Source organism: Gallus gallus, chromosome 5 (assembly GCF_016699485.2).
Source record: "Gallus gallus isolate bGalGal1 chromosome 5, bGalGal1.mat.broiler.GRCg7b, whole genome shotgun sequence".
Taxonomy (NCBI): domain Eukaryota; kingdom Metazoa; phylum Chordata; class Aves; order Galliformes; family Phasianidae; genus Gallus; species Gallus gallus.
The window spans coordinates 41,073,275-41,097,829 of record NC_052536.1 but is presented as its reverse complement, the minus strand read 5'-3'; the positions used below and the strand labels follow the sequence as shown (position 1 = coordinate 41,097,829).

At 35.2% G+C, this 24,555-nt stretch overlaps 1 long non-coding RNA gene across 3 annotated transcripts in view; it reads right to left on the bottom strand.

Moving 5' to 3' along the window:
• Positions 1-24,060, bottom strand: part of LOC101748507 — a 139,242-nt gene extending 115,182 nt beyond the window's left edge. For 2 of the 3 annotated variants that reach the window (XR_005860594.1, XR_005860595.1), the window contains exon 1: positions 8,147-15,725. This is a non-coding gene — a long non-coding RNA (uncharacterized LOC101748507). Of the gene's footprint in view, positions 1-8,146; positions 15,726-23,982 lie in introns of those variants that run through there. The other variant, XR_006939378.1, reaches the window with a different exon arrangement.
• Positions 24,061-24,555: the final 495 nt, after the last annotated feature.

Sequence of the window (24,555 nt, the reverse complement as noted above, 5' to 3'; positions counted from 1 at the left end):
TTATTGAAATATTCCATTCCACAAACTGATTTTATAGCAGGTGTGCTTGAAAGTCAAGGAAAAGTGAGGAAAGCAGTTAAAACTGTACAATATCTACAACATAATACCACCTTTCAACATTTATTCTGAATTTCATAAACAGTCACAGTGATCAATAAAATAATAGAAAGTAAATTAACCTAACCTTTAAAACAAATAAATGCACAAAAAGCTCTCAGCTTTAAACAAAGTGAATTGCAAAGCACATAGGAATAATCAATTCCTTTTTAAGAAATTCAACCAGATTGCAGGATGGGCTCGACTAATACATTTTAAGGAAAGACTGGAAGAACTTCAACACTGGAAAGGCCTAAGGCTACCTTCTTTCTTTAATGATGTATTCAAAATGATGTTCATGAAAACTTGACCTTCGCAGAACAAAACACAAATTTCTAAGTGTTAAAGGACATGCAGCTTATGGAAACAATTGTCAGAAGGATAGTTTCCAGTTTCCAGTTCTTGTCTTGTTGACAGCATACACCAAGTCCAACCGTAACAGCTTTTAAATGTGATATTCATGGGGTCCACATTAAGTTCTTGTTCCATTTTACCCTCTCAAGCAACATATTTCTGATCTTTTTTTTTTTTTTTTTTTTTTCAGTCTTGGAAAAACCAGTCCAGCCTAGATCTTTCAGACTGATATCTTAAGTATTCAGCACTTATCATTGCAGCCCATCATTACTACTTCTGAAAAGTCTGGCATCATCCAATCCCGCTTCACACACACTAAAAGATTATATGCATTACTCTCACATTTGAGTTATGATCTCTAAATTCAAATTTTAAACTGAAATGTAAGTTCAACACAGAAAGAAGATTCATGTTGAAGATATTCCTTTTTAAAAGCTGTAGCCACAGTCAGCTTTGTATAAGAGGGCAAGTTTATTATGTGGCAGTCAAAACAAAAGTAGATATTGTGATTGCCAGTCAGTACACGAGAGTCAAAAAGCAGTGCATCAAAGTCATGGAAACAAGGGACCAAGTTAGGAGAAAATGTTGTTTTCCTTATGTTCAACCTCCTCCTACCCACTGGTTTCCCAGCTGACCCCTGATAGCTTCGTGGTTTTGCTTTCACAGACTCTCTCAGGAGTTTAGCCATTTGTCCTGTACAATTTGAAATCTTTTCTTAGTATCTAGCCTAAACATTTTCTGCCTTAGCCTGAGGTCACTGATCCTTGTCCTACATCTTCTAAGACTGTGAATAATTCCCTGGTTTCAATTTCCATTGCTATCTTGAAGGCATGAAACTAAGAAGAAAAAAAAAAAAAAAAAGAAAGACGACAAAAAAAAGAAACATTGCTTAGATCTCCCATGGACTGTGAGCTAGAACAGGATTATCAAGATTTTTTTAGGTTTCAAACTTCAAGTTTTGTCAAAAAGTTATAAAGAAGTTATAAGATAGTTATAAACCTATTTTACAGTACATAGGAGGCATTACTTTTGAGCTACCTATTTATTTCCACAGAAACTACAATGGGTGCATAGAGCACAATAATACTGTTTGATAGAGCAAATTGTTAGCTACAAAACACCATTTTTAGCACATTCACCACCATTAGCAGATTCACTTGGATGAGCTGATTGTTTTTCATTTCATGATGTGACAGCTGTGCATGATTGTCCAGAAAGGAACTCATCTTTCACATCACTTCCTCTACTACTGAAACACACCACCCACCACCTCACTGTGCTGACATCCACCGTTTTGCATCCACAAACATTCAGCAAGTGTTGATATAAGTCAATGGGGGCAATTTTTCCAGCATGGAGGAATTCTTTGACACACCTTTGCTTCATATGCACTCCTATGACAGACACCATTTTGTCAGACTGCTGCTCTGCTGACATCTGTCTCACAGCAACAAACTGCAACAGAATACTGGAGGGAAGGTTCAACCTTGTCATGGTTTTATGATCTGCGATCGGTATTCCATATCGTAACAATGTGCAGTGCACTGGAAGTTAAAGAGTTAATTCTGAGGGTCCCTCCACCCCATCATGGAGCTAGCCCAACCCACTGGGCTGAACAGTGACAAGCTTCTACTGCCATACCACCAACACCTGCTTCCAACATCATTAGTCAATATAATAACATAGGAGGTGTTACTTCTGGAGCATCCCTTGTACTATTAAAGTATCATTAGCCTAGATTAAACAAAAATATTGGATAGGCTGGGCCTGTCAAGCACTGACAACAAGAATTTTTCTCTTTCTATGTACTGGAAAGGAGCCAAGCAGACTAACACTGTAGGCAAAGAGAGTTTTTAAAGAAAAACACTTTCATTTAAGCTTGAACACTTCTGTTAACAGGTGAAGGGGATAAAGTGTTCTGTTCAAAATTCATATGAGCAATTAAAATGTATTTTTTCACATTGTATAAACAGATGACAAACTGCTTATTTCCAAATATGACAAAATAACAAAGGGATGAACTGAACTACAAAGGAGTTTACAGAACTAACTTTTTACATTAGGATGACAGGGTCTTATAGAAATCAGGGTCAGATCGCAAAGGTAATAATCTTCTAGGCATACTTAATTATTTTACACTGTATCTTACACGGGCCATACAGTTGGGCAAATAATGCAAAACAAAGTACATGACATCTTGCTACAAAATGAAAGAAAAAAAAAACAATCAACAAAATTCATATAACAGATTACAGCTAATGAATATTAGTTATTTATTCATCATTTTACTGGAAAATTTCATGTATTGGAAAAATTACCAGGTACTTGAAGTGAAGTTACAAAGAAAGTAATCATCTTCAAGCTGAAATAAATCCCAAACAAACAGGGAATTCATATTTGTATACACATAAATATATATATTAGATAAATTTACTAACTTTTCCTATCTTTTCATAAGAAATTGCCTTAGACCACCTCATATATTAACAATGTATCGGGATACAGGTAATTTAATTAACAATAAAAAACAACAACAACAAAAAAGAAAGATGTGAACTCTGTGTTTATTATCTTTGGTACATTCTGAGGTTGTGGTACAAATATACTTTTATTGAACAAATGCCTGTTCTTTTGATGTGTTTTGTTATGCTAGGCAGCCAAGTACAGTGAAATGGAGTTTTTAAGTATAAAAACGTAAATATTTGCAGGGTGCAGAGACAGTTACACTTCATGTCCAACATTTAAGCTAATAGATAGAGTTGCTTTCCCATCGTAAGACTTTTCAAGTAGAATCCAAATGAGACATTTCAAATAAAGTTTACTCATCCATTTCCATCAAGACTCCTGTGCAGGCTTATTCCTAACATTCCTAGACTTTCCAAACCATTGATTGTATTGTGTATATAGATGTATTCTAGGAGAAAAATCTGACAGAACTGATCTACCTCTAGTAACTAGATAGCTGTATAAAACCATTCATCAAACACTCTCAGTCTTCTGTTTATAAAAACAGAATCATATTTTTCCAAAAGTAGATGTTTTTCTAGATAATTTGAAGTTTGGAAAGAAATACACACAGAACAATCATGAAGCATTTGAAAATTTCTTACATAAATGAGTTTTGTCTACACATTGTATCCTTCATTAAAGTTCCTGAAAGTTTAGATGGAAATGTTTAATGAAAGAGAATTTTTACTGATGCCTGAAAAGCAAAGAGGAAACCTTACACTACCATTCAGTGCGAAAGCCTGATCAAAAGTGAAATGTTCTTAGATATTTACTTCCCTTCCTGTTACACTCAGCCCCATATTAGCTGACCCAGTGATATCATCAGTAGTCAAAGCTGATGAAGCAGCTAAGATGACATTCCCTAACTCAATGTAAACATTGATAGATGCTCCAAAGGTTGTTTTTTAGACTGAGATCTGTTTTAGTACACTGACAGGGATGACCTTTAAAATAACTTATTTGCCATAAAAGGGGGGAAGGAAACTCTTTTTAACTGTAATTTACTGCCTACAAAATCATTTCCAGCAAGAAGTCTGATTACAATCAAAATAAACCACCAAAATGAAAGAGTTTACCTGTGACAAATTTAATACGGTAGTAAAATGCTAATTATGGGCAAAAATACAGTCAAGCTTTGTGGTACTGTCTATAAAATCTGTAGGGAAACTAAGATTCAGTGATATGTAGCACATAAGTGCAGGCAGATGGCTGGAGAATTATTTTTAAAATCAGGACTTTTGCTGACAAAATATAGAATTGGTAGGAAGGCGAAGAAGTTGTAATTTATAGGACAGTAAGCACATGTGCAATAATTGAATTCATAGTAAACAGAAGATAAAACAGACCATTATGCATTAGGGTAATAAAGAGAGTCAAATTTTTCACTAACTACACCTTCCAATACGCTGACAAGTTCAATTTGTGCAGTAGTTTCATTTTGTACTTTTTCAATCATTTTAAAAAGTAAAATGCTTCAAAGCACCTTAAAATCTGAGCAAACACAATTTTTTTCTTTTAAAACCTGCTAATCTAAACCAAAAACTAGAAGAAGCACCAGGTCAGACATTACTCTGCCTAATGCAAGATTTTATTTTGAAGAAAATTTCATGTTACATTTTTTTCCTAAAGTAGAGCTTTTTAGGATTTCAGACTTTCAACTAGTTTTTCCTGCTATTTCACCCTTCCTTTCAGATCTGTTTTCAGAGTTCAGCCCTGACATTTGTAGAAAGTTTTTATCTGAGACACAAGTGCCGTATTAGAATCTTGGTTGAGATATTGTGCAAGCATATGGCGATATTCTCTAGAGGGCTTGTTACGATAGGATCTAGGCTAAGTTGCACAACTCTATACTCTTATTTGGAATCCAATTTCATACCACATTAGAAAGCTGGGACATTTGAGACCCACATTAGAAAGCAGGAATAGACAAACATACAATTAAAAGAAGAAAGAGAAGAAATACTTATAGAGGGAATGAGAATTGTATTTAGGGAAATTACATAACAGCAAATTAAAGCAGAAAATATCTAAGCCAGAGAATACTCTGAAATAGTTCTTCAATAACAGTGCAACAATTTGAAGAAATTTAGTCTATTCTCCCCCTTACATCACTATCTTTTTTTGTTTCCTATACCTTTCAACATCCTTCCCAGAAAGAATAAACAACACGTCCTGCATTCTTTAATTGCATAATGAAAATCCTTTCCTTTTCACTATTTTTTATCTTTGTTTAAATATTCCCTCCCACTGTTTTCCTTCTAGTCATTCTAAAACAAACAGTTCATTAAAAATTTGGCAAACTTCTGATAACATTGGTTTAATGACAGTAGAACACTAAAAATGAAACACAGAAACACATTTCGAACAACTTTGTAAATTAAACTGTACTGTGTAATCCATCTCAGATTATACAGATATTTCTGCTTTGGGTTTGAGAAAGTCTCTCAGTATCTAAGTAAGAATCTTCCCCTGAATAGGAGAAATCGTAGAACACAATTTGAATTTCCTGCAACAGTTCCAGCCTATTTACCCCGCAAAGTTACCCCTGCCTCTCTGTAATAAGTATTTTAATTTCCCAACATGCTGGTGTCATTTGCTGAAAAGACAATAGTCATATACTCTCTATGAACATAGAAATTATTTTGACTTACCTGCCTTATTCATTTTTTTTTGTTTGAGTTCTTATTTATGTTTTGCTACATGTGGTAGTAGAATCTCTTCATTTTCACATCTTGTGTGAAAATCTACTAACTTCTACTAATTAGTTTTAATTTAATTTAATATATGGAGTTGTGGGTGTCTTATATTACTTGTTGAAGCCCCTTCATATGCGCACCTTTATCTCCTCTGTGGCCAAACAGGTATTGCAGAGATTGGGACTCCTATAAACAGGTGTAAGAGGCATGGTCGTGCCTCGATCCCAGCTGTGAACTGTTACCTGATGGAGTGGCTCCGACGCTGCTTTTCTATCTGGGGTGGGAGAGGGGAGTTACTGGTTGAACTGTGGGGCTTTCTACAGGAATTGGAGTCATGACAAGGCTAGCTGTGAGAGTCAGGGCAACTGCACAGCCAATTGGAAGGGTTAGAGCAAACATGGAACCTGTCACAGGTGTTGGAACAACTACAGGGTACATCATAGGGGTTGGAGCAGCTGCTGGGCTCACTGCAGGAGCTGGAGCAACCACAGGGCTTCCCGTGGGCTGGAGTAGATGCAGTTTTAACTGCAGGGATCAGAGTGATTACAGGGCTTGTTGCAATGTTTGGAGCAGCCCCAGGACCCATTGCAGTGGTTGGAGAAATTGCAGAGCTCATGACAGTTGGAATGACAGCAGGACCTGTACTATGCTTGGACCAACCACAGAACCTGCTACAGGAATTGGAGCTGCTACAGGGTCTTTCAGAACAGTTGAAGGGTCCATTGCAATGTTATTAGGTTCAGAGGTATTCTTTTCCCCTTGAGGATGCTGAATAGTGTTGAACAGATCTTGGTAGGCCAGACCCCAGCATGCTGTGGTGACTTCTGCCTCTCCAAGATTGCCAGAGTGATTTCCAAAAATTCGACTTATTTTTCAGGGTTCTGGAGTTTTTCAGGGATGAAATTCCAAACTGCTGGGGGTGCCCACATGTCTAGGCATCTACCCCTACCATCTCATACTCCTCACCCCTCATAGCTGTCTCACCTCAGAGAAAATCTATGGGTGATGTTCTTAAATAATTGTTTAATTATAATCTGAAATACATTCTTGACACACAGCTCATTTGAACACCCCAAGGACATTTAAAATTTTCAAGAACTATTGTAACTACTTCAGGGAGAGAAGGAAAAGTGAAAGAGAAACAGAGGCTGATGAGCTCCTGGAAAATGTCTTTACCTGGCTCCAGGAGAGACAAGCAGAGTATCATTACTAATAGAATCATAGAATCGCTAAGGTTGGAAAGGACCCACAGGATCATCCAGTCCAACCATTCGCCCTTCACCAATGGTTCTTGCTAAACCATATCCCTCAACACAACATCCAAACGCTCTTTGAACACCCACAGGCTCGGTGACTCCACCACCTCTCTGGGCAGCCCATTCCAGTGCCTGACCACTCTTTCAGAGAAGTAGTATTTCCTAACGTCCAGCCTGAATCTTCCCTGGCGCAGCTTGAAGCCATTCCCTCTCGTCCTATCACTAGTCACCTGAGAGAAGAGGCTGACCCCCAGCTCACCACAACCTCCCTTCAGGTAGTTATAGAGAGCAATAAGGTCTCCCCTGAGCCTCCTCTTCTCTAGACTGAACAATCCCAGCTCTTTCAGCCGCTCTTCATAAGGCCTGTGCTCCAGACCCCTCACCAGCTTTGTTGCCCTCCTCTGGACATGTTCCAGGGCCTCGACGTCTTTCTTACAGTGAGGGGCCTAAAACTGGACACAGTACTCCAGATGCGACCTCACCAGTGCTGAGTACAGGGGAATAATTACTTCCCTGTTTCTGCTGAAATAGCCTCCACAGTACGATTTTTGGCGTCCTGAGATGACTGCAATGCTGAGTACAATCACCACATTAGTTTCTCAGCTGCCAATTTTGTCGTAATACAAGCTAAGTCCACACAGCATAGCAAAATAAAAACCTTAATCCAACCCCCAGAGATGACAAATAACACAGCTGTGAAAATAAACAGCAAGCAAGGTGCTAGATAATACAGGTCCATAAGAAGACTCTGAAAGAGTAAATAGTAAAAATATTTCAATTAAATACTTCACAAATAGTAAAAAAAATAGCCTAGTGACTAGCAATTATCAAACTATCACAACATCCACATTAATGCTGCGTTAACACATTCCGGTCAGATCGGCCAAAGTGACTGTTGTGGTTTAACCCGTCAGGTGGCTAAGCACCACAGTTGTTGGCTCACTCCCAGTGGGATGGGGGAGAGAACAGAGAATAGAGAATCAAAAAAACCCAAACCAAGGAGTAGAACTTGTAGGCTGAGATAAAACTTATTATTAAGAAAAAAGGAAGAGGGTAAAAAAGGATAAAAGTTAAGACAAATATATATATATATGTATGTACATAACAAATGCTGCTCAAGCAATTGCTCACCCCCCACCAACTGAAGCCCAGCAGATCCCCGAGCACTCCCAGCTTGCTCGATGAACTCCCACCCCTTTCAAAACCTCCCTTCCACATGATATCATATGCTCTTACCTTGTCTCCCAGAAGTGTTAATTGGTGTCATGGAGGAGAACAAGGAACATTAATGTTGTCCAGTGAATAGAGGAATACGAAAGAATTTCAGGCTGGTCTCAGCTATGTAGGGACATAAATGGAAAATATGCTGAATTCTAAGGCACTCATATCTACAATTCCTGGAGCCAGTTTTACTAAGAAGTAGGAAGTTAATATCAAAGCAACTGCCTGCAAGCACAGCTGCCCAGTATGCTTCCTACTCTCACAAACATTTCAGAAACACACTGGTCATTAAGATTTTTTTGTTTTGTGGGGTTTTTGTTTTGTTTTTTGTATTATATGTCCATAATTTTTTTTTTTTGAGTTACAGTAACATATAGCAGCCCTGAGCAAGATCCATGATTAGCATTTATAATAAAAATTGATTATGAGTTATAATAATAGAGAGAAGATGAGTGAAATAGTAATTCGTACTTAGCCATGGACTGGCTTGACTTTGTTTTGATTCCATAGTTGGAATTTATAAAGTGAATGGGTATTATTCTGTGAACTCTGTTAAAAAAAAAAAAAAAACAGTTAATCTTTATTTCACTTTAAAGGTGCATTGCAAGAGAAAATGGAATGTTCTCACTTGAAAGAAATTCCCTTGCACTTGAGATTCAGGGGAGACAAGATGTTATTCACCAAGAATGTATGGATTTAAAGAATCCACTTACATACGCTTTATCCTCAAGAACTTCATCAGTGATTTCATAAGGAACCAGACAATTAAGGGCATTCAACAAAAACTCAACAGGAGCTCTTTGTAGAGGCAAAAGTTGGATTTCTAGAAATGAATGAGCCAAAGCCTCTCCAGCTGGCCTCTTAATGGGAAAGACAAGAAGAAAAGGAAGATGAAAAAGGAAGACGGAGAGCGAGGGAAAGGAAGAGCTAGAGGATGAGAGAGGGAGAAAGGAGATCATAAAGGGAGGAAGGAAGGAATGAAGGAAAGACAGGTTAAGGAAAAAATACAGCAGAAGTACTTTACTGGAACAAATATTTGTCTCAGTATGGCACAAATTGAGAGACAGTCTACACTTTATATATATAGCTAACTAGAAAATCTAAATATTCCGTATCCTTAAATGATTGTCTAGCTGTTTGGAAACAATTCAACTGTTTAAAAGAAATCCTTAAGAAACAAAATAAAAGCATGCATCTTGTCAAATTTTCTTGACATTATCCTTTTTTTCAAAACAGTAGACATCAGGAAAAGGACAGCACTGCTTCATTTCTTCTCAATGTGACTGTGAAAAAATGGCATGCAACTGAAGATTGCTATACTATGACTGGAAATGTCAGAGTTGTGGGTTTACCATAATTGCTTCAGGACTATTCAGGTTACTGGCGATGTGTATTTTATATGCTGAATTTTAAGGACTGCTGATTAACAGTCCTTTCTCCCCTGAGATAGCTCTAAGTTAATTGGCACTGCATATGTAGTGTCGCTAACACCAGCTAACAGGAAAGAAGCCCTACCTCTGAGATTAGAGAGACCAGTGAGATAGCAGGATAGTGTAATTGAGATAAAGTAAGCAAGCTGCACAGTGCAGGAAGAGGAGAGAAGCATTACCACGCGGCCAAGCATACAGCCTTTCTTTATCTACAGCCAAATTCACCCTCACCATGGGATAAACAGTGTTGTGGGCTTGCTTGTTATGATACTTCACATGCAGATGTACATCTATAACACGTCGTGATGCATATCTTCACAGATACGACAGTGATCACCAGTTGTGGTAGTTCTTCTCACCAGTATAATCAGTTCGAGTCTCTCTATGAATGAATGTGTTTCATATTGACCACTTATTTCATATCAGTCCTGTGTGCACAAGTGCTTGCTGCTGGGAGTTAAATGGGTTAGCTGAGGAGCTTTTCAAAGACACTGAAGTAAAAAGTCAACATAAATGAATCAAGTAAGTATTTTTGCAGGACCTGGATGGCTTCAGCAGCCTGCTCTGAGGTCTATAATTACACAGAAGTAATTCAGTATCCAAAACAGTTTGTTTAACGCTAGCTTGTATCTCTCTGATCAAACTGCTGTCTTTGTTATCAACTGTCATAATTCCCAACGTAACATCCCCATGCAATAATGCTAAACAAATACAGAACAAGACAATATTCCTTATTATTTCTATTATTATATGTAATCTATTACTTTTGTTACTACTAAATCATTGTTATCCTTGGAGTAGAGATTAGGCTAAATCCAAACAGAATTACATTGGAAAGCGTATCTGAAGGTCAAGATATTACATAGAAACACACATAAACATACATTATTAATATGAGTGTAAATATCTGTATGGTTTGAATAATGACAGTGAAGAATAAGGAACATGGGACAATACTAAAAGATGAAGAACTTAATACATAAAGGGCAAGGAAAATACCAGACACAGTGCAACTTCTGCATTTTTTGTCTCTTTCTTATTGTGTCTACCTCTGAGCAGTAATCTGGGACCTGATTTTGATTTTTTTTTTTTTTTGAATAATTAAGAACAGATAAATGGGCCAACATATTCCTGTCACCATCCTTAACACATAAATGTTGACTATTCTATTTTACATAATCATAAATGATTATGCTTTTGAAAAGTTCCCTAGATTTAATTTGTTTTATATTTCAAATGAGTTAAATATTGTAAGTTCCAAAACATGCTTATTGCTTTCAACCAAAAAAACATCATTCCTGTTACTGCAGTTTTAAATTTTTAAATGAATTTTATGTCTTAATTATATAATTTTTATCGGTTGAAATTATTTTGATAAATCATAAAACCTACATTTCAAGACTGTTTCAGTAGTATACTATTAATTTTAAATATGTGAGATGTCTTCATTTAGAGCAACAGTTGGTTATGCGATAATCAAGTTATCAGCTTTACAAATACAGGTTTTCACCACAGCTACTGAAAAAGGGAAAATGTGAAATCAAATATATTATTTAGATTGTACGCTGTTTTTCAGATTATTCATTTGGAAAACACCACAAAATAAGCAGGAAGCAATTTATTTAAATTGTAATTTTCAGTAATAATTTTTCTGACAAAAAATCTGATATCTACATGCATGAAGTATTTCATTGTGAAGTCTTCTAATATCAAGCTTTTTATTACATCATTAAATAATAATTAATACAATATTTTTGAAACTATTATCAAATAAAGTGAATACTAATGATCATATTGTTGAAATTATCATTGAAAAAGTTTTTTATAGAGAGTCGTTTAATGTAAAATTTATTTAACACTTCCAGTGGTAGTTTTGCAGGTTCTTTTGAATTAGGTTTGGGCTAAGATGCTGAATCATATGATGTGGTGAGTTGTACCATGTGATGAGATATTTAGCTGTATTATGTAGTGAATTTTATCATGTAGTGATTAATTGTATGTGCTGATGCAGTCTACTACCTGCTTAGTTCTGAAATGTTTTTGAGTGGTTAGAGCTGCCATTTTTTGCTCTAGATTTGCCTGCATTCCTGTGATAAGAAATCCTCCTACGCTGGTAGCTCGGAAAGTAATGCCTCCTATTTATTTACATGGAGACTATAAAGAAACTATCTACAAAGAGCACAACAGCACTATGTGATAGAGCAAATTCTCAGCTATAAAACACTAGTTTTCAACATAGTCACCACCATTTGCTATGCATTTTTTGCCAGCAATAAACAAGGGCCTGCACGCTGCTCTCATGAAAATCTGTATGGCTGTCCAAAACATGCCTCCTATTACATGTCACTGACACCACTGCTGAAACACATTACCCACAACCTCACTGTGCTCACATCCACAGTTGGTCTGCAAATGGATGAGTTTTTTCCTCATGGAAAAATCCATTGACACACCTTTGCTTCATATGCACTTCTATGTCACGTGCCTTTTTGTCTGTCCTGCAGCCTTGTGTCACAGAGCAACAAAGCATAGCAGAATATTGTTAGGGAGGTTCAACCTCTACTGCTATACCACTAACATTTGCCTCTGATGTTGTGGGCCAACATAATAAAATAGGAGGCATTACTTTTGGAGCACACCTTGTATGTAAAAAGTTTGATGTCACTCTTAAAATCAACCTGAAATACTATATTAACACAGAAAAATGACTATGAGTGACACAGGCTTTCTCTCAGAAATTCCACCTTGAACTGCATTGCAGCTTTATTAATCTCATACTGTTTCCAGCATCGCTTTACCAGCATACTTTTGCAATTCATTAATTGTGTATTCTGCCACTCCAGCTTTAATGACACTGTAATTTATTCCCAGATTGCTGGAGAAATGAACTGTAAAGTACAGTTTTCATTAAGTGGCCTGAAAATAGTCATAAACACATAAATAACTACTTGCTAATAAATGGATTATTCGCAATCATTTCAAAGCACTGAACATATCTCTAGAGTCTCACAGAAAAGACTACAATGCCACTGGAACTGTAAAGTCCAAAATAACATCAAAGGCAAAATAAGCCATCCTAAATCTTATTAAGGATTTTCATTATACTACTCCATCTTACTATAGAAGTGGAAAAATGGAGAACTATTATTTCCTTCTATTATAAGTTATTCATTCATAGTCTAATAGATATTCAAAAACTCTTAAATATTCTTTTAAGGATGCTTCCAAATACATTTTTCTTTTGATAGTTACATTCAGAGTCACTGATATCTTTGAGTATAACAATTTTTTGATGGGACATGGAATTACCCAAGAAGAATTTCAAAGGTACACAGAAAATCATCTGGAAACAACTCCTCTTGGTCTAAAGTGTCTCTTTCCATCACTCCTTTGTGTCTGAATGCAATTTGACTGGGCGATATTACAGTCATTGTGTGATATATGCAACTTTTTTTGTCACCAAAGTGACTACACACGTCAGTACATTCACTTTTCCAGAGATATTGTGGCAAGGTAATTATTTATTTATTGCCTTCTCTGAATTCATTTACTCCTCCATATGAAGCAGAACTCCTAACACCATAAAGGGACAACAAAAAACACATTCCAGGCTTTTAAACAGGAGAGCTTTCTTTGCTCATTGGAAAAAGTGATGGAATAACACAATAATTCCATGGTATGTTGTTTCTCTTGACAACAGGGAGTTCATTTATATTCTCTTGTGTATTCCTTTTTTTCCTGAGGTCTGCAATTTGCATGAATCTTTATCATCTTGGAATCTTCCAAATGTTATTATTTCACTTGAATTTGGCATTGGTCTGTCATGGATCTGCAGGCTATTCATCACTACCATAAAGCAAACAAAGCCTTTATTTGAGATACAAGCACAACAGAAAAAGATATCAAAGAAAGAGGAATTAACTCACCCCTCCCTGCAGTTTGGAAAAAAGGGTGAGCTGAGGAATGCAGCCTTCTCCAATTTGAACTCAGGTGCTGGAAGGGAGGGGAGGAAACCCATGTAGATTGACTGCATATGGGCTCCCAGAAGCACCACAGGGATGGGAAGAGAGAAGGATGGATCTAGGCTCCCCCAGCTCGAGGCACTCATGTGCCATGTACTGGTTCAGGCTGTGGCCTGGCAATTCCACTGCAACTACTCATTTACATATCTATATTAATATTTAGAAAGTGATGCAGCCTGGATTTTCCTGCTTCCCCCAAGATCTTACAACAGAATATTTCAAAAAGGAAACTTAGTAGCATGTTCTTGGCTAATGTTTTCTTCATTACTTAAACTTTGACACCTATGCAACTCTTACCAAGAGGCTTAGTTGTCAATACTGAAAAATAAAGAGTGCAAAGGATATTAATTTTGTTTAAAGTGAAATCTGCAAATCAAGTCCATGAAAGGATAACGCACATTTATACCTCCGACTTTTTTCCCTGATTGGTGACTAAGATTCTTTTTTCAACATCCTAGCAAAGTACCTTTCTCATAATAACAAGATATTTTATATTGCTCTATTTATCTAATATGCAATATCATGTCATACTTTATCATCACTTCTATTTCTTTTCCTGATTATATCTGAATAGATCTGAAATACTTACTGTTGCCTTTGAATAAACATTATGGTTCCCCTTCAACAATCATCCGGTGAACATTCATAAAGAACCTTAGCTTTTTACTTACAATAGAGCAAAACATTCAGCTACATAGTGACACAGTGACTTACACTACTCACTGTGACAAACCACTTCTTCATGCATCTCTACTTTCTTTCATATAAAAATCCTTCAATGTTGTTTATTTTCTCTACTGGACCACTTCTTTTCACTAATCTTTCTACACTTCTCAGTTCTTTCCAACAGTCTCTATCTCCTAATTCTTTTATTATTCTCTTTTAATTCTTCCATTACGTATTCCTCTTAGAATACTAGAAATTATAGAATTTAAAGATTATTTATTTTTGAAGTCATTGCCAAAATGTCTTTCAATCACCATGTTTTGTCTTACTAAAGTCTTGCAGGTTTACTGAAAAATTATGATTTCACAGCATTCATTAAAGTGCTTTTGAAAAGGACAATATCCTGAAGATATAAATTTAATTATCTAGTTCCCATGAAATAGTTAAGATTGTCTTGATTCCTGAGGGAGCTTTTTCTTCATTTCTGAAAAAAGAAGGAGAACACAAAGCTGCAGAATTAACAATAATGAAAAAGGGAAAGTCAGACACTAGGATTCTGGGAGATTGCAGTCACACTTGAAATCTGTAATACTCTCAATTTGTAATAAGGATCAGACCCAAATTCTAGTTATTTTTCTTGCTGCTGTTTTTAATTTTGTTTTTTCTTTTTTTCTTCTTCAATAGGATTTTTGATTGTTTATAAATGTAAATTAACTGGTTGTTCACAATCCATTTATGCTTTCTTTCAACAAATTAATCATTTGATACTAAGGAAAATATATGAGAGCTTTTAAACAGATGTGCTCGTTTTTCTTTCTATGTCTCTTTCTCCCTCTGTAATATTATCAGTAGAACTCAAAAGTATCAAAATTTAGAACCATATTTTCCTGATTGTTATTGTGAAACCATAGAATCCTTTGAGTTGTAAGGGCAGTTGTTCATTGCAGGGCAGTCAGACTAGATAACCTTAAAAATTTCCTTCCTACTCAAATGATTATTTGATTCTTCCTAAGGTGCTGTCTTATGCTTGGCTTCCTGCCTTATGAGGAACTTTCTGAGCACTTTAATGATTTTGAATCTCAGCAATTTGCCACTCAGTAAACGGCTGCACAGGATCTACATGGCTAACACAGACAGCTGCTAAAAAAGCAAATCTATCAGATTTGATAATAAAAGTTACCACAAATGTTATCATTAATTATAACACTGATCTTAAGATGCATTGATTTTAAGTTAAGCAACAGAGAGGTATTGGTGGACCATGGTATTTCACGGACCATGACTGACAAAGTGGAACAGAAAGACTTCTACTTGCCTATTGGAAAAAAGATGTCAAAAATGTTCTACCTGATCAAGTTTCCTACACTGCAATTGAAGAATTAGTTCTGAGAGACACAAAGACCTCAGAAGTACACAAAATATTCTTTTCACCGATTCTTTTCCCAAGCCTTCTTTAGAAACAGATATTCCCACCAATATTCCATTAAATTTTGTTACCATTCAATGGAAAGCAGCAGAGGGGCAGAGTGACAAAATAGCACCTGCAGCATCTGATGCACTGACTCAGATAAGAATGATCCAAATTGTTTATTAAAAGTTCTCACATCACTTATATACCTTCACAAGTTTTCTATTTCTAGCTTTCCTATCTCCAAACAACTTTCTCATCCACCTTTACATGTCAACAAAGCATTCTACAAACACTCTTCAATCATTCATGCAGGTGCTTATGGTGCTTATCCAATCAGAGCCATAAGCCGTTTCTTCTTCTAGAGATGTCCTTGGTTCTCATGCTGTTTATCTTGCTACACAGCTGCAGCTCTGAACAGTTTTTCTTGTATTCCCACAAGCACCTAACATGGACACATGTATGAAGCAAAGGTGTGTCAAACTCCTCCATAAGGGAAAAAAAATGATTAATATTCATTGATGCTTGCTAAACGTTTATGGAGACCAAACAGCGGATGTGAGCACAGTGAGGTATTGTGTGGTGCATTTCAGCAGTGACAACAGTGACAGAAGTTCACCTCTGCAGGTTCAGATTGTTATGAGTGTAGCATGTAGGCTCTTGTTCATTGCTGGCTAAAATACATAGGTAAAAGTTATGACTACGTTGAAAAATAATGTTTTGTAACTGAGAATTTCCTCTATCAAACAGAGTTACTGTACTCTTTGTAGCTGTTACAATTTCAATGAAAATAAATAAAAGGCATTACTTTTGGGGAGGCCTACGCTATGTTTTCAAAGATTAGTAATGATTCATCTGCAAACAGACGGAGAAGGTCTAACCAAACCAGATAGGGGATACTTTAAGGAAGAAAAGCTTTTAAGAATCATCCTCACTGGCTCACTCATTCTCTGCCCTTGGCAGCACAAGAAGGTAAATCTTTGTAGGAATCTCACTTATTCAATGCTAAACCTAATAATAGCTCTCCCCAAATAGCAAATTAGTTGTTATTAAAATAACATTTAACTTTTAAGATGGAATCCTGAAAGAAAGGAGCATCAGTGCATAAACACATTAAGATACTTCATAAAAATCACATTTTCAATCATTATCCTAGGAAATGGAGCACATAGTTTCAATGAAAAAATAAAAATACAAAAGCAAATAGCGAGCCTAGAGGTACACTTCCACGAACCACAGATGTATTGTTCACGTAGAAATGAGAGCTAAGCCAGTACATAAGAAGTGATGCACTGCTGCTCAATCAAGAATTTTGCGTATCATTAAATATTTATTCCTTCTGAGATAAAGCAAAATTAGGTTATTTTGTGCAAAATTTAATACTCCATTCAGATACATGCTTTATTGCCCTAGAAGAAGGAAATGAAGCTTTAAACTGTCTCTTAGTGAATAGCCATATGCAATATTTCCTTATGCATTACTCAACATAAATCAATCACTATGAACTTTATATGACCTTTATAATCACAATTTTGCCTGTATAAGCTACTTTCTTTAGAGGAGAGGATGCAATACTAGTGCTAATTTATGTCCTGTGTAAAAAAAAGTACATTGTTGAAAACCACTAGGAACGCACTACAAAACAAACAACTTTGTATATGCACCAATGAACATTAAAAATGATTTACTTATGAAAACATTAAAATAAGCAGATATGCATTAGCATTTTTGTATTGATGGGGGGGTGGGGGGGGAGGGGTCAATGTCACCCACTGTGTAAATTTAGATGTTATCTAATGTAGGTAAATAACAAAATGTTAACAGGAAACCAATGAAAATAAAGACAAAGTAAGCAAAACATTAAGAAAAAAATTAAATAGCCCCAAGATGACTCAAATATGAGAGTGAGAAATTCCCACTATTCATCCCAGGAAGATATCTCAGGACACTGATGATTTTCCATAAACATCTTTCCTATTCTTGAGGTAGATTAAAATTATCTTAGTATCAAAAGAACAGTGAAAAGAGGAGAATGACTACAAATAAAAGGTTTCAACTAGACTATTAAAATTTTAATTAGACTAACAATAAATCGTTAGTTCCATGTTAAAGCTGTTCTTTCTTTGCTCTTGGTAAGACTCTGAGCATAAGATTACATAATAAAATGCTTGAAAATTGTAACTTCTTGCTTTAGAATGCTTACTCTCCACCTCCTCCTAACCCACTCCCACTCCCTCCGCCATAGTTAAGATATGATGGATGACATTTAAAATACAACTAATATTGAATAATATTAGTTATTCTCACTAATATTCTCACCTAAGTTCCTAGGTTGTAAGATATTGAAGTCTGCAAAAATTGCAACCTTTTTTAAAACAAAAAAAAAATCCACTAACAAAAACCCTCTTCTGTTCAATCCCTCTTTCCTGTATCTACCATCAGTATGGCTGTATAAATGTAGTTTTCACAACATTTTATTTTTTCATGTAAGGGCATATTTGTGGGCCTTAAAAAATAATGTATGAGCTCCATTGTCTTCATCACTAAGAACTTCATATTACCATACACTGGAGTGTAACTTTCTGACTTTTAGTTTTGCTGTGTTCCCTTTTATGAAGACTTTTAAAAAGCTTCATTCACAACATCATATGAAAAGCTACCTGTTTGATGCGAATTTTGCATAACATTTAAAAAAACTTAAGTCAGTATAAGTAAAGCAAATAGTTTTCTTCATCAAATCCAGGTGGATTTCTTGCTTTTTTTAATTTGATTGGAGTGAGCTTATACTATGTGTCTATTTTGTTTTTCTACTTAGTTCCAGAACCAGTCTAAAACCTGAAAACACCTTAAAAAATTTTCTGCTCTGGTATGGTGCTGCTTTTGGTATGAAAATAAAAGTCTTCACGGAACAGTTAAAGGTTTCACGACTGGAAAACTGTATTGGAAGCACTTTTTTTTTTTTTAAAGAAATCTTAGTAAGATACTTGGGTTTTGAATTCGTGAACTGTGAAAATACATGTTTGGAGTAATGAGTTGCAACTTTTTGAATGTAAGACAATCACTCAGAGGAAAGTATGCATCCAACACTAACTCTATAAATTAGGGTGCTTCCAATTAATAAATTATTTACACCTGACCAAGTTTTCATTTTGTCTGTTTCAATTTAGCATAGCATTCATCATGAATAAGAGTACTTATTTTTTCAAATTATTTGCTAGTTTAGTGTCTTGAGTTAATCTTACTAGCTAATTTATTACCTTTATATTTTATATATTATCACAGTGGCAGACCAGAAAAATCCATTCCTTATAGTAAACAGACAAAAACAGTAGTAAATGAACAATCTTGTACTCAGTTTTTCTCAGCTTTGGTATACAAAAAAAGTGAGGCTTTGAGAGAGTGTCCCAAACTAGTTACAAACTTTCATTATATATTGAAAGCGCTCCATCTAAAAAACAGTTAGCCAGCTAGCTCTGGCAGTTATCATTAAAATGTCAGCCAAAACACTTAACAGCTGAAACACATTACACATTGACATTATCCATTTAAAAGTTGGGCATCTTGCTTAGAATACCTTACTGAACTCCTGGTATTCCCTAACAATGTAGGTAGAGTAAGATAATTCATTTCATGATGTAGGCATTTATGCCTCTCCAATCATTATAAAAGAAAGAAAGAAAAAAAAAAGCTTAGATGTTTTATTATCTTAATTACTTAAATAAGATGTTACTATTTATTAGTAAGCTAGGTAGAGTTAAACATTCTCTTCCCCATTTTTCCAGCATAAATTTCTTTCTAAAGTTACTTATTGCGTTGAATCTGTCTGTACATTCTATACGCAAAAAGAATTCACACCTTGATTTTTAAGAAGTAATTAGACTCCCCATACAGTCTTCTTTCTGCTTACAATGAAAATGCTACTTCAAAACAATCTAGAATGACATAAAGATACCAGAGCAGTTATTTCCAATGACATTACACTTGCATCAAATACTAAGTTTGCTTTTTGCATTTAGTGTGGATTTATCTCCTCTCAACTTCTTTTCACTCACTTGGAAAAATAATAGACATTTCACTATAAGGCAAGTGGCACTGTATAAAGTTCTCTGAACCAAGCAATCCAATACCAAAAATAAGAGTTAAAAAGCTCTCTCAGTGTGCTGCTAATTAGTGCTGCCTAAAGAATCACCAATATACTCCTACTGTAATTTTCCCTAACACTTTACTGCTTGGACAGAATTACTACTCTTTCAGAACTACTTAAATAATGTCTATCCTTCACTTCGCAGTATGGAAATGCCTAAAGGCACAAGTAGATTTTCAGAAAATAGGGAATCAAGACTAGAGCTGCAAGATGGGGAAGTTTAGAACATTCAGAAGAACTAAACAAATTCATTCTGCACTTCTGTTCTGAAAGACTATGTAGTTTTGCTATGCTGTCATGTCACTTAGGGATCTTTCTGTACAAAAAAAAAAAAACTTTGTATACATTTAAGTCATTATCCCTTCCAGAGACTTTCCCAGGAAAAGGTATTGCAACACTTCAGATGCCCTCAGGGACCATCAACTCTAATTATTTACATGAGTGAGATTTGTAGACAGTAGGAAAGATTTTACATGACTAAAGGAAACATTGTAAAACCTTTTAAATGAAATACTGAGGGACTTCATTTCCCACCAAATGAGACTCAGCAATGCTGGCTCAGTGAAAAAAAAATAAAAAAAAATGGAGAAAGCTGGAATTTTAAATTTAACTTTCAGTGCTCTTGCTTTTACATCTGCTTGGCTGCATCTTTAATTTTCTTTGTATAGATAAAATACTAAATCACAGTGTATTTTCCTAAACTTCAGGGAATGAAGAGTACTCACACCTGAAATCTTATCAACATGTCCAATAAATACTAGTTAATACTGTATAATTCTATTATCTAAAACATTTGAAAAACATATGTACTTTTAAATATAAATATTTAATAATATTCCTTTGAAGTTTAAGACATAGTCTGAGACAACTGCTTGTTGCTTCTTAAATCAGAAAATTTATTTTCCCCTTTTATTTATTTTCCCACCATCTAGAATATAGCATTTTGGCTATTTTCTAATGACAAAAAATATACTTCTCTTATCCTTGTGTGAGAAGTTAATAGTGCTTGCTAAGCTATGATAACCAGGAGATAAATCATATGTGATTTGACTAAACTATATTACAAAACAAAAATATGAATATCTAATGGAAATCTGAATAAATTGAACCTTCTGTAAAATCAAACAGTCAGGTAACTGGAACGACCACCATCGGCATTAACTCAATTTAACTGGGTGCTCTAATTCAGAGTTGACTGCAAACCAAAAATTGAGCTTACAGTGTAAAACCAGTGATTAAAAAAATGACTATAATATGTATCTATGGTAAGTTCAGACTAGATATAATTGTAAACTATGAGGGGGAAAAAAAGCTGATGGAATAAATTGTAAATAAGTGTTTTTTCAAGGTGCAAAACCAAAACATCTCTTTAAGTAGTTTAATTACAAACCATCCTTCCCAGACCTTAACTTTTAATTTACCATGCCATTCTGAACAACACATTGTTTTCAAAATCATGTAACTATCTTTGATTCTAACTGTCTTAAATAATTGATTCTATCTAATCACAGGTGAGATATGCGACTCAACAGAGATAACTAGCCAGATATAGGAAAGGTAAAGAATATAGATATAGAAACCAGTACATGAATGTATAAAAATATTGTTAGGATTCTTTACATACATGAGGATTACACTATATCCTTTATAACATCCATATGAGAATTTCCTAGGTAAACGTGGAAGAATAGTTTAATAATTAAGTCACAGTACAGAGAGATCTAACATCACTTTCTCCATTATGTTGCGTAAAAAAAAAAAAGGGGCAGTTAGTTTATTCATCATAAAATAATGTGTTATTAATTCTTATTCTCCAGGCAGGAAGATAGAATTTAATGATTTTGGCAGGCTATCCTCCATAATCATTAGTTCATTAAGTAACTATTAAATATAACAGAAACAAAACAAATATTTATGTTGGACAGATTTTTCATACAATAAATCAGAAGGGAGAAACAGAATTCCCTTCATCAATAATTTAAATCATTTTTGTTTAAGTAACAAAAGAAAGGAAGATTCTGTTAATAGAAGAGAATATCATCACTATGTTGGTTGAAGATTTCCCCAGGGACATCAAAGATAGAAATGAGTAAGTGAGCACAGTAAGTACAGACTAAAGACTCACTTCTTTCCCATCACATCATAATGCTGATAAATTATAGCCATGCGGTGATCAGGAAAGGTGCATACAGATTTCTGTCACTTGAAGATGAACTTTCAAGTCTCATTTAGTTCTGAAATCATGATGATGCATATTTTGTTTTATTTCATCTTTCTTAGTACTATAGTGCAGATGTAATCTACCTTCTCATTAAAAGGGATTATATACATTCTGACAATGCATTTATGCATTTGAACACGTCTTCTTAGTAATGATTACTCACTTTCTGATTTACAAAAAAAAAACTATTTTTGTTTCTTGTTTTTTTTTTTGGTTTTTTTTGGTTTTTTTTGGTGGAAATTCTATATATCAGATTAGAGGACAGACAGCTTTAATACAACCCAAAAATAATACACTACTTTGAGTCACATAATGAAATATAAACTATGTGCAGCACTGCAACGAGTATCAAGGCTATACCCAGCCCACTTTGAGTCTTCCTAAATGGGGTCTTCATCCTCTTGAGTTAACCTTCTAGATTCTTCGGTGACAACAGCGTAATGGCGGTTTCTACTTCCATTCAATATTGTATAAGAAACAAGCTGGCATAATTTTACTATAAGGCTGACATTTTTTCCATTTGAAAAAAGTTACTTAATACCTCTAAATGTGGTTCCATAAGGCGCAACGGAAAGCCATTCCACACAGAAGAGAATACAGCTTAATATGATAAAAAGGTTCAGATAACAAGCACTCAGCTGAATTTTCACTTTCTTTAATCTTATTGCTATGCAACCAAAACTAGCTTTTCAGTCAATAAACTAGTTAGGGTTTTGTAATGCAGATTAAGATACTCGGACTTTTAGCAGAACACTTGTAAGAAACTGTAAATAGTTTCAGACTCTTAGTTTTCTCTTCCTCAGCATGTAGCTCTTTGAGCTCTTTTATTTAACAGGCTATGAGAACAAGAGTTAGGAAAAAGCAAGATCCACCTTACTTACTTTTTGCTATCTAAAGCTGAATTACTTAGAATTTCATTAAGTGAGGTACCTAGTGTCTCTAGTACTATAATCTGCCTCTGCAGTCAATGGAATTTCCCACAGAATAATCCATAATATGTTAAGAAGTGTGTTAAAGTCATGGCATTGCCTTTTATATAATACCAAAATCACACAGATTTGAGATAAATCTGAAGTTGCATCTCATCTTCAATTTATTTAAGAAACACCTGGTGCTATTTATGTGCCTGAGTAATAAAAGCACCTCCTGTAAGCAATGAATTTGTTTGAGAAGTTTGTATAGCACACATACATAGAGTTTAACTATCAGTAATTTCCCTCTACACTGTTCTCTCTGAAAACAGAGAAACACGCACTGCAATTCATGGTCTTCTTTAGAAACAAACAACTTACCTAAACAAGATGTAGATTATTTTCTCTAAGAGCTACTTTGGAAGAGGTAATTTGAGCCAACTTCAAAATAGTTTTTCACACCAAATCTTGCTTATGATAACAACATCGAATAATAGCATTGTTGTGATTACTGTGGTTTAAACCAGCAAGCAGTTAAGCACCAAACTGCCATTTGCTCAATGCATGGAATCAACCAGTAGGATGGGGAAGAGAATCAGAAAAAGGTAGAACTCCTAGGTTGAGATATCAAAATACTTTACTTACAGATTAAGCATAATACTAAACATTCCTTTAGATAAAATAGATATGCTTTGCTATTTACGAGGGATATAAGAGATCCAGCTCATACCAGAAGCTTTCAGTACAGACATTTCCAAATCACGCACAGCTGAGACTTAAATTCCCACAATAAGTTAGTGTTCTTCTTAGTCTGAAGTTACTTAAGTTAAAAATAAGTAAATAAACAAGTTTCATTGAAATTCTAGGATTCCACCTTTGGTAGAATACATTCTTTAGAAAGACAAAAAAATGATTCTCTACACAATGTTATATTGGGATAGAAAGTACCACAATAATAGCAGAGCACCAAAGTCTCTGACTGCAGCAAATGAAAATGGGCCCAAATGCAAATACCAGGGATACAAAAATGAAGGCAAAGAGCTGCTTACCTTTGAAAGGCCTCAGACAGACAATGCTTTCCAGCAAAAGATACACCCACCTCCACTGCCAACCATTAAATGAGGTCTGGGAAGGGGTGGATCCTGATTCCACCACCTTTCAGACACTCAGGTGTATTGCACCTGAGCTCCCCTGGGTTGGTCCTGCCTTCCTACCAGATACTCAATCACTGTTTCAGGCTGTGACTTAGCAATTCTACTACACTATATTTTATGCTTTTGCTTTTATAAAGATTTCATTTCTGAAAATCTTTTTGTTCTTTTCAGTTTGTTTTGTCTTACCAATAAAAATACAGAAAGACTTAATATAGCAGATGCAAATTCACAGGATATAAATACGGAAGTATTCATTTTGCAGAAAATAAATTGTGAAAGAAAGATATCTGCTTCAGATTATCAGAAAAACATCTAATCACAGAATCACTAAGCATGGAAGAGACCTCCAAGATAATCTGGTCTAATCTTCCACCCACCACCCATATTCTTCCATGAAACCATATCCCTTAATGCAACACCTAAACGCTTCTTATCACTGAAACAATATTGAGACACAGCTTGCAAAAT